The following is a 12,097-nucleotide window of genomic DNA, read 5'->3' on the forward strand; positions in this document are numbered from 1 at the left end:
GAAACAAAGACTGCCCTTTGTTGGCAGAACACTTAGAAGATGCTACAAACCCACTAAAGAGACAGTCTACATGACACTTGTCCGTCCTCTGCTGGAATATTGCTGCGCAGTATGGGATCCTTAACAGGTAGAATTGACGCAGGTCATCGAAAAAGTGCAAAGAAGGGCAGCTCGTTTCCTGTTGCCGCGCAATAGGGGTGAGAGTGTCACTGATATGATACGCGAGTTGGAGTGGCAGTCACTGAAACAGGCGGTTTTCTGCGCTGCGAGATCTATTTACGAAATTTCAATCACCAACTTTCTCTTCCGAATGAGTAAATATTTTGTTGACTCCCGCCTACGTAGGGAGAAATGATCATCATAATAAAATAAGAGAAAACAGACCTCGAACGGAAAGATTTAGGTGTTCCTTTTTCCCACGCGCCATTCGAGAGTGGAATGGTAGAGAAGTAGTATGAAAATGGTTCGATGAACCCTCTGCCAGGCATTTAAGTGTGAATTGCAGAGTAACCGTGTAGATGTAGATGAATATTTTCCCATTCCATCCTGGCAGGTGTCCCTCACATCTGTTTACTTCCGGTCACCGGTTTTTCATTCCTGTGCTGCTCATTGTTACTAGCATTTTACAGTTATTTAGTGACTAGCGAGTTACTAGACCCCCACGTTAACATTTCCATTGCAATACATTGCCGAATAAGTAGGTGTAAAATCGCATACTCATACTTAAAATGGAAATCAAGGATTTTCCTTGGAAAATTGGATTCGGCTTGGTGCAGAGACCAGCTACAGAAGAGGGCAATATTGGATTGCTTACCCAGAGAAATTCGCCAGAGGGTAGCAAAAAAATGAGTGGATCAACATCTGCTGTCAATGGCAAATCAGCACATGAAGAAGTGCCAGCTACGAAAAGGAGGTGCATCATCTGGCCTACGAGTAACGATTTAAAAGCCCTCCCGGTTGGGCGTGCGGTCTAACGCACGGCTTTCCGGGCGGGAAGGAGCGCCGGTCACTGGCACGAATCCGCCCAGCGGATTTGTGTCGAGGACCGGTGAGCCGGTCAGTCTGTGGATGGTTTTTACGCGGTTTTCCATCTGCCTCGGCAAATGCGGACTGGTTCCCCTTATTCCGCCTCAGCTACACTATGTCGGCGATTGCTGGGCAAACAAGTTCTCCACGTGCGCGTACACAACAATTACTCTACCACGCAAACGTAGGGGTTACACTCGTCTGGTGTGTTCCTTGGGGGGCTGCACCGGGGGCCGAACCGCACAATAACCCTGGGTTCGGTGTGGGGCGGCGGAGGGGTGAAGTGGACTGCGGTAGCCGTCGTGGGGTTGCGGACCACTGCGGCTGCGGTGAGGACGGAGCCTCTCCGTCGTTTCTAGGTCCCCGGTTAAGATAACATGACACAAGGATTTGAAAAAATGGTTCAAATGGTTCTGAGCACTATGGAACTTAACATCTATGGTCATCAGTCCCCTAGAACTTAGAACTACTTAAACCTGACTAACCTAAGGACAGCACACGACACCCAGTCATCACGAGGCAGAGAAAATCCCTGACCCCGCCGGGAATCGAACCCGGGAACCCGGGCGTGGGAAGCGAGAACGCTACCGCACGACCACGAGCTGCGGACAAGGATTTGAAAACTCAATTCACTTATCATTGTGGAAAACATATGTGCATCAAACATTTTCTTAGTCTGTGATCCGTGTCTAAATGGAAATGGTAATGAGTCATCAGAAGAAGACTGTTGAATCACTGAACCTTTGGTTTTTTCATTATTTCTTCAGATCAGGATAAACTGATTCAGTTCCACAATTTATATGATTTGTTATCTAGTTATTAATGTAATACGTATGTAGCAACATTAACGTACCGTTGCGATCCACTGGACCCCACGTTAGCACTTCTGTTTTAGTGCCACGTTAACAAAGGAAGGTCAATAAAATGTTCCGGATTATTATGCCATGGTCGAATGGAATTCACGTTAAAACCCAGCGTCTCTTCCCCATCTGCGAAGGACATTTCCAGGGTGGATGGTAGTTTCTTTGAGTGAGTTAATAAATTAAATATTTTACGAAATTACGTCTTTGCTTCTCTGGATGTCTTGGAAAACTACTACAAATGCACGTCTAGGACATGTTTTATTAGATTCACCAGATCAGTAACAAAATAAATGGAGATCGTGCTTTACTTTAACCTCGTACAGTTTTTTGATGGCTTCATATTAGCGAAGTTGCTAAACTTCAGGCAAAATCTTTTATTAGCAATAACTCAGTAACTAAAGATTTGTGGTTCTATGTTTATATGGGCTCTTTTCTATAATTTTACTTATAAAATAACATATTAAAATATTTGCGTATCTGACACATACTTCTGCATTCAGGGTGGAGAAAAACTGTGTGACGAAATATTAATCCTGGATAGCTGATGCCAGTAGGAACCAAAATTACTAATGTTGTGTAGGTCGATGAAGCACAATTTTTAAACTACGGAAACTTGGCGCCACACACTCAGATTGTCCGCGGGATTGCACTGCAAAACAGCGAGACCTATGCGACACGTGTGCGTATCACGTTGGTTCAGTTACGGGGGAGGGACGTTTGTATGCGTGAATCGACAACCATAGCTCTGCCCGTTAACCGCCTACGTACGGCAACAGCGCAATCCCACGGCCAATGGGAACGCGTGGCGCCAAGCTTCCGCAGTTTAAAAATAGTGCGTTGTGGACCTACACAACAGTAGCAGCTATCCAGGATTAAAACTTCTTGACACAGTTTTTCTCCACAATATGCTGAGTCGCGACATTCCATCCTGGACTTTCCATTGTTTGATATATACGAGTATATACGGAAGGCGGGTAACACTTCATTGTCGAACGCCAGATATCACTCGTGTTTCACTCGATGACTTTCCGTCAGGTACTGGGAACTGTGACATTTTCGATAAGAAATCACGAATCCAGTTGCACAACTGCGAAGATAGTCCGTAGGCACGCTACTTGTTTAGAAGTCGCTTGTGAGAAACTGTATCAAAAGTCCAGAATGAGATTTTCACTCTGCAGCGGAGTGTGCGCTGATATGAAACTTCCTGGCAGATTAAAACTGTGTGCCCGACCGAGACTCGAACTCGGGACCTTTGCCTTTCGCGGGCAAGTGCTCTACCAACTGAGCTACCGAAGCACGACTCACGCCCGGTACTCACAGCTTTACTTCTGCCAGTACCTCGTCTCCTACCTTCCAAACTTTACAGAAGCTCTCCTGCGAACCTTGCAGAACTAGCACTCCTGAAAGAAAGGATATTGCGGAGACATGGCTTAGCCACAGCCTGGGGGATGTTTCCAGAATGAGATTTTCACTCTACAGCGGAGTGTGCGCTGATATGAAACTTCCTGGCAGATTAAAACTGTGTGCCCGACCGAGACTCGAACTCGGGACCTTAGCCTTTCGCGGGCAAGTGCTCTACCAACTGAGCTACCGAAGCACGACTCACGCCCGGTACTCACAGCGTTACTTCTGCCAGTACCTCGTCTCCTACCTTCCAAACTTTACAGAAGCTCTCCTGCGAACCTTGCAGAACTAGCACTCCTGAAAGAAAGGATATTGCGGAGACATGGCTTAGCCACAGCCTGGGGGATGTTTCCAGAATGAGATTTTCACTCTGCAGCGGAGTGTGCGCTGATATGAAACTTCCTGGCAGATTAAAACTGTGTGCCCGACCGAGACTCGAACTCGGGACCTTTGCCTTTCACGGGCAAGTGCTCTACCAACTGAGCTACCGAAGCACGACTCACGCCCGGTACTCACAGCTTTACTTCTGCCAGTACCTCGTCTCCTACCTTCCAAACTTTAGAGAAGCTCTCCTGCGAACCTTGCAAAACTAGCACTCCTGAAAGAAAGGATATTGCGGAGACATGGCTTAGCCACAGCCTGGGGGATGTTTCCACAATGAGATTTTCACTCTGCAGCGGAGTGTGCGCTGATATGAAACTTCCTGGCAGATTAAAACTGTGTGCCCGACCGAGACTCGAACTCGGGACCTTTGCCTTTCGCGGGCAAGTGCTCTACCAACTGAGCTACCGAAGCACGACTCACGCCCGGTACTCACAGCTTTACTTCTGCCAGTACCTCGTCTCCTACCTTCCAAACTTTAGAGAAGCTCTCCTGCGAACCTTGCAGAACTAGCACTCCTGAAAGAAAGGATATTGCGGAGACATGGCTTAGCCACAGCCTGGGGGATGTTTCCAGAATGAGGAGTGCTAGTTCCGCAAGGTTCGCAGGAGAGCTTCTGTAAAGCTTGGAAGGTGGGACACGAGGTACTGGCAGAAGTAAAGCTGTGAGTACCGGGCGTGAGTCGTGCTTAGGTAGCTCAGTTGGTAGAGCACTTGTCCGCGAAAGGCAAAGATCCCGAGTTCGAGTCTCGGTCGGGCACACAGTTTTAAACTGCCAGGAAGTTTCATATCAGCGCACACTCCGCTGCAGAGTGAAAATCTCATTCTTGATGGTTAACATGATTTACCGAAATATCTGTATTGGCGAGAAAGATACAGATGTCTGTCCTGCGGTCTCGTCAAAACAGCAGGTGTCAAACAGGGCCATAATTAACAGCCGCTTACTAATGTGGGAAGCAGATTCAGAGACGACAATGTGCCTCTTAATGAAAACTGATGGGTCCTTATAGTTTAGATATTTTAATTTGTGGCTCATCTCCTACCTCCCAAGCCACCTCATTTCACTGAGATTACTTCTAAATAATTACAGCGTGTGGTAAACACGGCGGAAGAGCGCCATTATCTCTGAGTGCAGAATCGATGAGACGGTAAAACGTCTGTGTTTGAAGCACTCGCGGAATCCTACAACGCAGCTTTCTCTGACTAATTTATAGCGTTGCACTTGTGCACTCAGGTAACTTGACGCTGAGGGCCTACCTATGCAAATTATAATCCCTTCAGGCTTAGGTTTTATTTAAAGAAAAGCGTTCTTCCTGTTACGCGAATATTCTCAGAAGGTATCCCTGAAAAAGCACTGACAGTTTGTCGAGGGAGTTCTGGTTCACCCTCTACATACGTTCTATTATTTCTGATCGTCTGAAACTTGCTTTAAAATTCGTACCTACACTTTGTAATCAAAAGTATCCGAACATCCAGAAAAACATACGTTTTTCATATTAGGTGCATTGTGCTGCTACCTACAGCCAGGTACTCCATATCAGCGACCTCAGCAGTCATTAGACGTAGTGAGAGCAGAATGGGGCGCTCCGCGGAACTCACGGACTTCGAACGTGGTCAGGTGATGGGCTGTCACTTGTGTCATACGACCGTACGCGAGATTTCCACACTCCTAAAAATCCCTAGGTCTACCACTGTTTTCGATGCGATACTGAAGTGGAAACGTGAAGGACAGACCTAGTCTGCTGACTGACAGAGACTGCCGACAGTTGAACAGGGTCGTAATGTGTAATAGGCACACATCTGTATCAGTATCCACTGCAAGTACTATGGCAGTTAGCGGCAGGTCATAAAACTTGGATTTCATGGTCGAGCGACTGCTCATAAGCCACACATCACGCCGGTAAACGCCAATCGGCGCCTCGCTTTGTGTAAGGAGCGTAAACATTGGACGAATCACGGTACACAATGTGGCAGTCCGATGGCAGGGTGTGGGTATGGCGAATGCCGGGTGAACGTCATCTGCCAGCGTGTGCAGTGCCAACAGTAAAATTCGGAGGTGGTGGTGTCACAGTGTTGACGTGATTTTCATGGAGGGGGCTTGCACCCCTTGTCGTTTTGCGTGGCGGTTTTAAGCACCTTCTTGCTTCCCTCTGTTGAGGAGCAATTCAGGGATGGCGATTGCATCTTTCAGCACGATCAAGCACCTGTTCATAATGCACGGCCTGTGGCGTAGTGGTTACACGACAATAACATCCCTGCAATGGACTGGCCTGCACAGAGTCCTAACTTGAATCCTATAGAACACCTTTGGGATGTTTTGGAACGCCGACTGCGTTCCAGGCCTCACCGACCGACAGCGATACCTCTCCTCAGTGCAGCACTCCGTGAAGAATGGGCTGCCATTCCCCAAGAATCCTTCCAGAACCTGATTGAACGTATGCCTGCGAGAGTGGAAGCTGTCATCAAGACTAAGGGTGGGCCAACACCATACTGACTTCCAGCATTACCGACGGAGGGCGCCACGAACTTGTAAGCCATTTTCAGTCATATATCCGAATACTTTTCATCACATAGTGCATCTCTTAACCCCCCAGGATGGCCTACCTGACTGTTTCTAGCTGCCTCGATTCGACTCTATTCTGCGAATATACAGTACTGGCCATTAAAATTGCTACACCAAGAAGAAATGCAGATTATAAACGGGTATACGTGTCTGTAGCACGTCATCTTCGTGGTGTAGCAATTTTAATGGCCAGCAGTGCGCGTTCCTCGCCGCTTCACGTCCGCACAATGCCAGCAGGCGGCATTCAGTGTCGCAGTGGGCACTGTATGTGGTGTTTTGTCTCAGCAGGGTACGTTTGATCAGTTGCTGTTCGGCGTTTATTGTACAGGAAGTGCGAGAAGGCCCCATACCCTTGTAACCCATGTGTAGTATCAAATGTTAACCTCGAGGTTGGTAGCTACGGTACTTGGTATCAGTTGTTGGATTCAGTTCTTGGAATTCATGTTTACATTTTTTGCAGTCGCAGCCCAGTTTTAAATTTTAAGCATCGAAGATGTGAGCTGCCATAGTTACACTACTGAGAAGCGCTTAGTGACGAGTGTGTGGGTGCGCGAACGTAATAAACACAGGGGACAGGCAATGGAACACATTAATAGGAGCAATCCAAGGAAGACTTAATAAGGCTCAATCGCGAAACGCAACACTTCTGGATTGGAAGAGACGTGTTTTTGCCTTTGGAAGGAAAACCATGTGCTGGAGTCTCTGTTTCGATAGAACAGTCTCATACGAAGTCGACAAGCAAAGGTGCTTTACGACTCGGTAAATCGAGGACAACAATGCGAGATGGCAAGAAAAAAGACCTTACGTTCAGATCTTTTGGACCGACGTTCGTAAATAAGTTATCGGGGACAGAGCGGAATTTGCGCGTTTTAGCATTTGTTAACTCAACTTCCAAATGCGGCGTGCCGGGCGGGATTAGTCGAGTGGTCTGAGGCGCTGTGGTCATGGACTGTGCGGCTGGTCCCGGCGGAGGTTCGAGTCCTCCCTCGGGCATGTGTGTGTGTTTGTCCTTAGGACAATTTAGGTTAAGTAATGTGTAAGCTTAGGGACTGATGACCTTAGCAGTTAAGTCCCTTAAGATTCCACACATATTTGAACATTTTTTCCCCAAATACAGTGAATGTGCCATTTATCGCAGCAGACCTGCTAGAAACATTGTCGTTTGATCTAAAGATTCTCCTCATTACACCGTCGAGTTAGAAAGGAATCCGCCTCACTTGATAATATGGGTAGCGATGACGCAACAACATCTGCTTGGACCATACGTTTTTGAAGTGACTGTGAAAGGCGCAAATCATTTACATATGTTACAAACATGGTTAATACCTGAGCTTGAGGAAAGGGGGGGGGGCTCTCAGAACGTATACGGTGGCAGCAAGACTGAGAGCCTCCCCGCTACGCTCTTGCAGTGCGCGACTTCCCAAATGAACACTTTCCAAGACGGTGGATAGGTCGTGGTTCACCACCAAACCCAGCTCCCTTGAAATGGCCACCAAGAAGTCCCGGCCTCACCACACCTGACAACTTCATTACGGGGAGTCATTAATGGGCACGTACCTGCAAGTCGTTATGCTACAGACGAACAACTGCGCAACGCTGTTGAGAATGCATTTCTTGTTATAACACCGGACACGCTCAGAAATATGCAAAGAAGGTCTTGGTGGCGTATGGAACCGTATTTACAGCATGAGGGGGAGCACGCCGATGTACTGGACTCTTTAACACCCAAGTAAGTACTTAAGCTGAAACAAACCGAATCAGGTAGCACTCGATAGTGAAATGTGGCGAGCGCCTCCGGGTGGGTACATCCGATCTCCTGGTGCAAGTCTTTTGAAGTGACGCCAGTTCGGAGACTTGCGCGTCGATGAAATGAGGATGATGATGATGATGATGATGATGATGATGACAACACAATCACCCAGTGCATGAGCGGAGAAAATCTCCAACCCAGCCGAGAATCGAACCCAGCCCTCCCCCCGGCGCGCTGTCCACTCAGCTACGGTGGCGGACAGCATTCGATAACAGGTAGTAGCAGGACTTGTCGTCCACCCTGTACATCCGGTATCTGCCTGCACAGGGGGTGATCAGTTAGCTTCAAACGCAGTGGGTGATCAACAGCTATTTTTTTAATATTTAATGTGTTTCACATTAACAAGAGGTGAGAATCATAAATAGTCTGGTGCTGGCCGATTTTTACTTTCGGGACAGACGATCTGTGATGAGGAGACACCGTCGTTACAGTTCGACTTTGTCCTCGGGCAGGTTAAGCCAGGGGCCAACATTCTGAGCCGTTGCGTAACTCGTTTTGTAATCCGGCCGAGCGTTACAGGGATTTCTCGACTAAGCGCAGTGTGATGTAACTACAGTTGCGCTCTGCCGAAACTACGGTACGGTAGTTTTGGTACATTACATAAACGACGTAGCAAATGGGTGGATTACTGGCAATATTCGTAGACTGGTAGAGGAAGAAACGTAAATTATAGTGTGACAGAAGAAACTGGAAACCGACAAAATCTTAGTTTTTTTTCTTTGCAAATAGTTAATTATAACCGAACAACGTTCAGTGTTAGATATCCTTACAGAATATAAATCCTTAGAAAATACAAATTGCATTTTATAAGAAAGAAAAATTTGTTGATCACGTAGCTTCTGCACTTTAATGCAACCAAAGCAATTACTTTTGGTGAAATACTGTTCACAAGCGTAAATGAAAAACAATATAATTTCTGTTTTTTGTACTCCATGAAACGTTCTTTATCACGATCAAAAGCATGACTTGCCTGATATTACTGATAACTGCTAAATTTGTTTATGAATAACAGAAACATGTTTTATATATTGAAGCGCCAACTGGTATAGGTATGTGTATTCAAATACAGAGATGTATAAATAGGCAGAATACGGCGCTGCGGTCGGCAACGCACATATTAAAACGTCTGCCGTAGTTGTTAGATCGGTTACTGCTGCTGCAGTGGCGGGTTATCAAGACTTAACGTGACTTTCAGCGCGGTGTTACAGTCGGCGCACTACCGATGGGACGCAGCATCTCCGAGGTAGCGATGAAGTGGGGATTTTCCCAAACGACCATTTCGCGAGTGTACAGTGAATATCAAGTACCTGGTAAAGCATCAAATGTCCGACACCGCTGCGGCCAGAAAAAGATCCTGCAAGAACGGGACCGGCGAAGACTGAAGAGAACCGTTCAGCGTGACAGAAGTGCAATCCTTTCGCAAATTGCTCCAGATTTCAACAAGTTTCATCGTGCTAACCATTCAACGAAACATCATCGATATGGGCTTTCGGAGCCGAAGGTGCACTCGTGTACCTTTGATGACAGCACGACACGAAGCTTTACGTCTCGCCTGGGCCCGTCAACACAGACATTGGGCTATTGATGACGGAAACGCGTTGCCTGGTCGGACGAGTCTCGTTTCAAATTGTATCGAGCGGATGGACGTGTACGGGTATGGAGACAACCTCACGAATCCATGGACCCTGCATGTCAGCAGGGGACTGTTCAAGCTGGTGGAGGCTCTGTAACGGACGTGTGCCCTTTGAGTCGTATGGGATCCCTGATACGTCTAGATACGACTCTGACTGGTTATGTATGCGTAAGCATCCTGTCCACTTGCATCCATTCATGTCCATTGTGCATTCCGACGGGCGTGGGCAATCCCAGCAGGACAAAGCGACAGCCCACACGTCCAGAATTGCTACAGAGCGGCTCCAGGAACACTCTTCTCAGCTTAAACACTTCCACTGGCCACCAAACTCCCCAGAAATGAACATTGTTGAGCATAGGTCTATCGAGGATGCCTTGCAAGGTGCTGTTCACAAGAGATCTCCACCCTCTGGTACTCTTTTTGGGCTTTATGGGCAGCCCTGCAGGAGTCATATTGTCAGTTCCCTCCAGCACTGCTTCAGACATTTGTCGAGTCCATGACACATCGTGTTGCGGCACTTCTGCGTGCTCGTGGGGGCCCTACACGATACCGGGCAGCCGTACCAGTTTATTTGGCTCTTCAGTGTATAAGCTTGAAGCACTGTAACAATGTTTCATATGTTTTTGATTTACGTTTTGTATTATTATTTTTTATTTTACCTTCACTTTGAGGAAACTGCGTGCTCTAGCGCTACATGATAAATCTTTATTATTTTTTCTTTATTTTTGCTACAACATCCCCCAACTTTTTCGAATAAATCTCCAGTTTGCTGTAAATACTGATGACATTTAAGTAACAGACAGTAAGACAACTATATAGAACTAATAGGTAGGATACGCTGTCGTTTACACATTCTCAGTCAGTTTTTAGGCGGTTCACGCTTCCGTTTCTTAGGGGAATAGAGTAAGACAATGATCGCATACGTCAAAAAAGCGATCGAAATGAGTCAACGCCCAACAGATCTGCAACACACATAACGTTCAGGTAACGCGGTTATGAACTTGACTGACCAAGGATTCTAGGAAAACTGCTGCAGCCCATTCTTACATAAATGTGATAGTCTCCGTAGCCTACTGCAAAAAATGGTTCAATTGGCTCTGAGCACTATGGGACTTAACATCTGAGGTCATCAGTCCCCTAGACTTAGAACTACATAAATCTAACTAGCCTAAGGACATCACACACCTCCATACCCGAGGCAGGATTTGAACCTGCGACCGTAGCAGCAGCGCTGTTCCGGACTGAACCGCCTAGAACCGCTCGGCCACAACGGCCGGCTAGCCTACTGCAGTTTTACAGCTCTAGCCGTAACACACGCATGAACCCAGTACTGGTAAAATTTTATGCGTTGTTCCAGAGGAAAGTCTCGTCTCGATAGAACATGCGCGTCGATAGAAAACGCATTTACGTTGTGATGTGGTAGTATGGACCATTCTGAAGGGAGAGTACTATAATGGGTAATCCCGTGATGATGATAAAACTTTCAGGCATCATGGAGAAAGGTAAATGGACCCATTTTCTGTGAGGACACTAGTCTAGATATGTACGAATCTAACGTTACAAGCGAAAACAATTCTGATACCTATGTCAGTGGAAAACATGTACCGCTAGTGTTGTTGCCATGATTGTGTCGTAGGCAATCCACACAAGCACTTAGGTGTAGAGGTTGGGATTAATAACTCAACTAAACCAATGCAGATGGCGTACTGTGAACTGAATGAGCAGTATTGGTGTGCAATGTCTGTACTGTAGTAGACAGCAGTCTGTATTTACAAGTTGGATATCCTAACATCGAACAACCCCAATCAAACGCTGTTGTATCTGGTGATGCAACTTGCAGACTTGGTTTTCGTGTATGAGCAAGCAAATGGATGCAGTAGAGAAGCTGAAAGGTTGTGCAGCACCAATAACCCACGTAGGAGACTTTCGGCTCACACCGTGTTTCGAAGACTGTCCTTGTCATTAACTAGAACATGTCAACGTACTCACTAATATTACTTATTACCATTGGTGGGAACATGTATTCCCAATTCGTTTAGTTGCAATTAGGGTTTATTTACAAAAAATCGAATGACAAATGTGGTACCACATATACTGTAATTACAATGTTGGAAATCTGTAACAATCCTGTTTATCATACAGTCAGCTTTCTATGTTATTTGGTAACATATCATCATCTAATTATCTCGTAACTGATGTACCCATGTATGAAGCAGGAAACATGGATGGAATAATTAACAAAAAATGTAATTACCATTGTTTATTCGCATCATTTCACTTATTTTCCTACGCAAAAAAAGAGATGTGTAATCGTCTTTCTATCACATTGCACGAATTTTTATTGTAACTACCGGATGAGAGCTTTTGTGTAATTATCAGCAGCTTCTGTAATGGTGATTACCGATTTTACCATACGCA

The 12,097-nt window shown here is 46.2% G+C and overlaps 1 non-coding gene across 1 annotated transcript; it reads right to left on the reverse strand.

Annotated features, from left to right (window-relative positions):
* Positions 1-3,713: 3,713 nt before the first annotated feature.
* On the reverse strand, positions 3,714-3,788 carry Trnas-uga. The gene has a single exon. It is a non-coding gene; the product is annotated as a tRNA-Ser (tRNA).
* Positions 3,789-12,097: the final 8,309 nt, after the last annotated feature.

Source organism: Schistocerca americana, chromosome 10 (assembly GCF_021461395.2).
Source record: "Schistocerca americana isolate TAMUIC-IGC-003095 chromosome 10, iqSchAmer2.1, whole genome shotgun sequence".
In the NCBI taxonomy this organism is placed as follows: domain Eukaryota; kingdom Metazoa; phylum Arthropoda; class Insecta; order Orthoptera; family Acrididae; genus Schistocerca; species Schistocerca americana.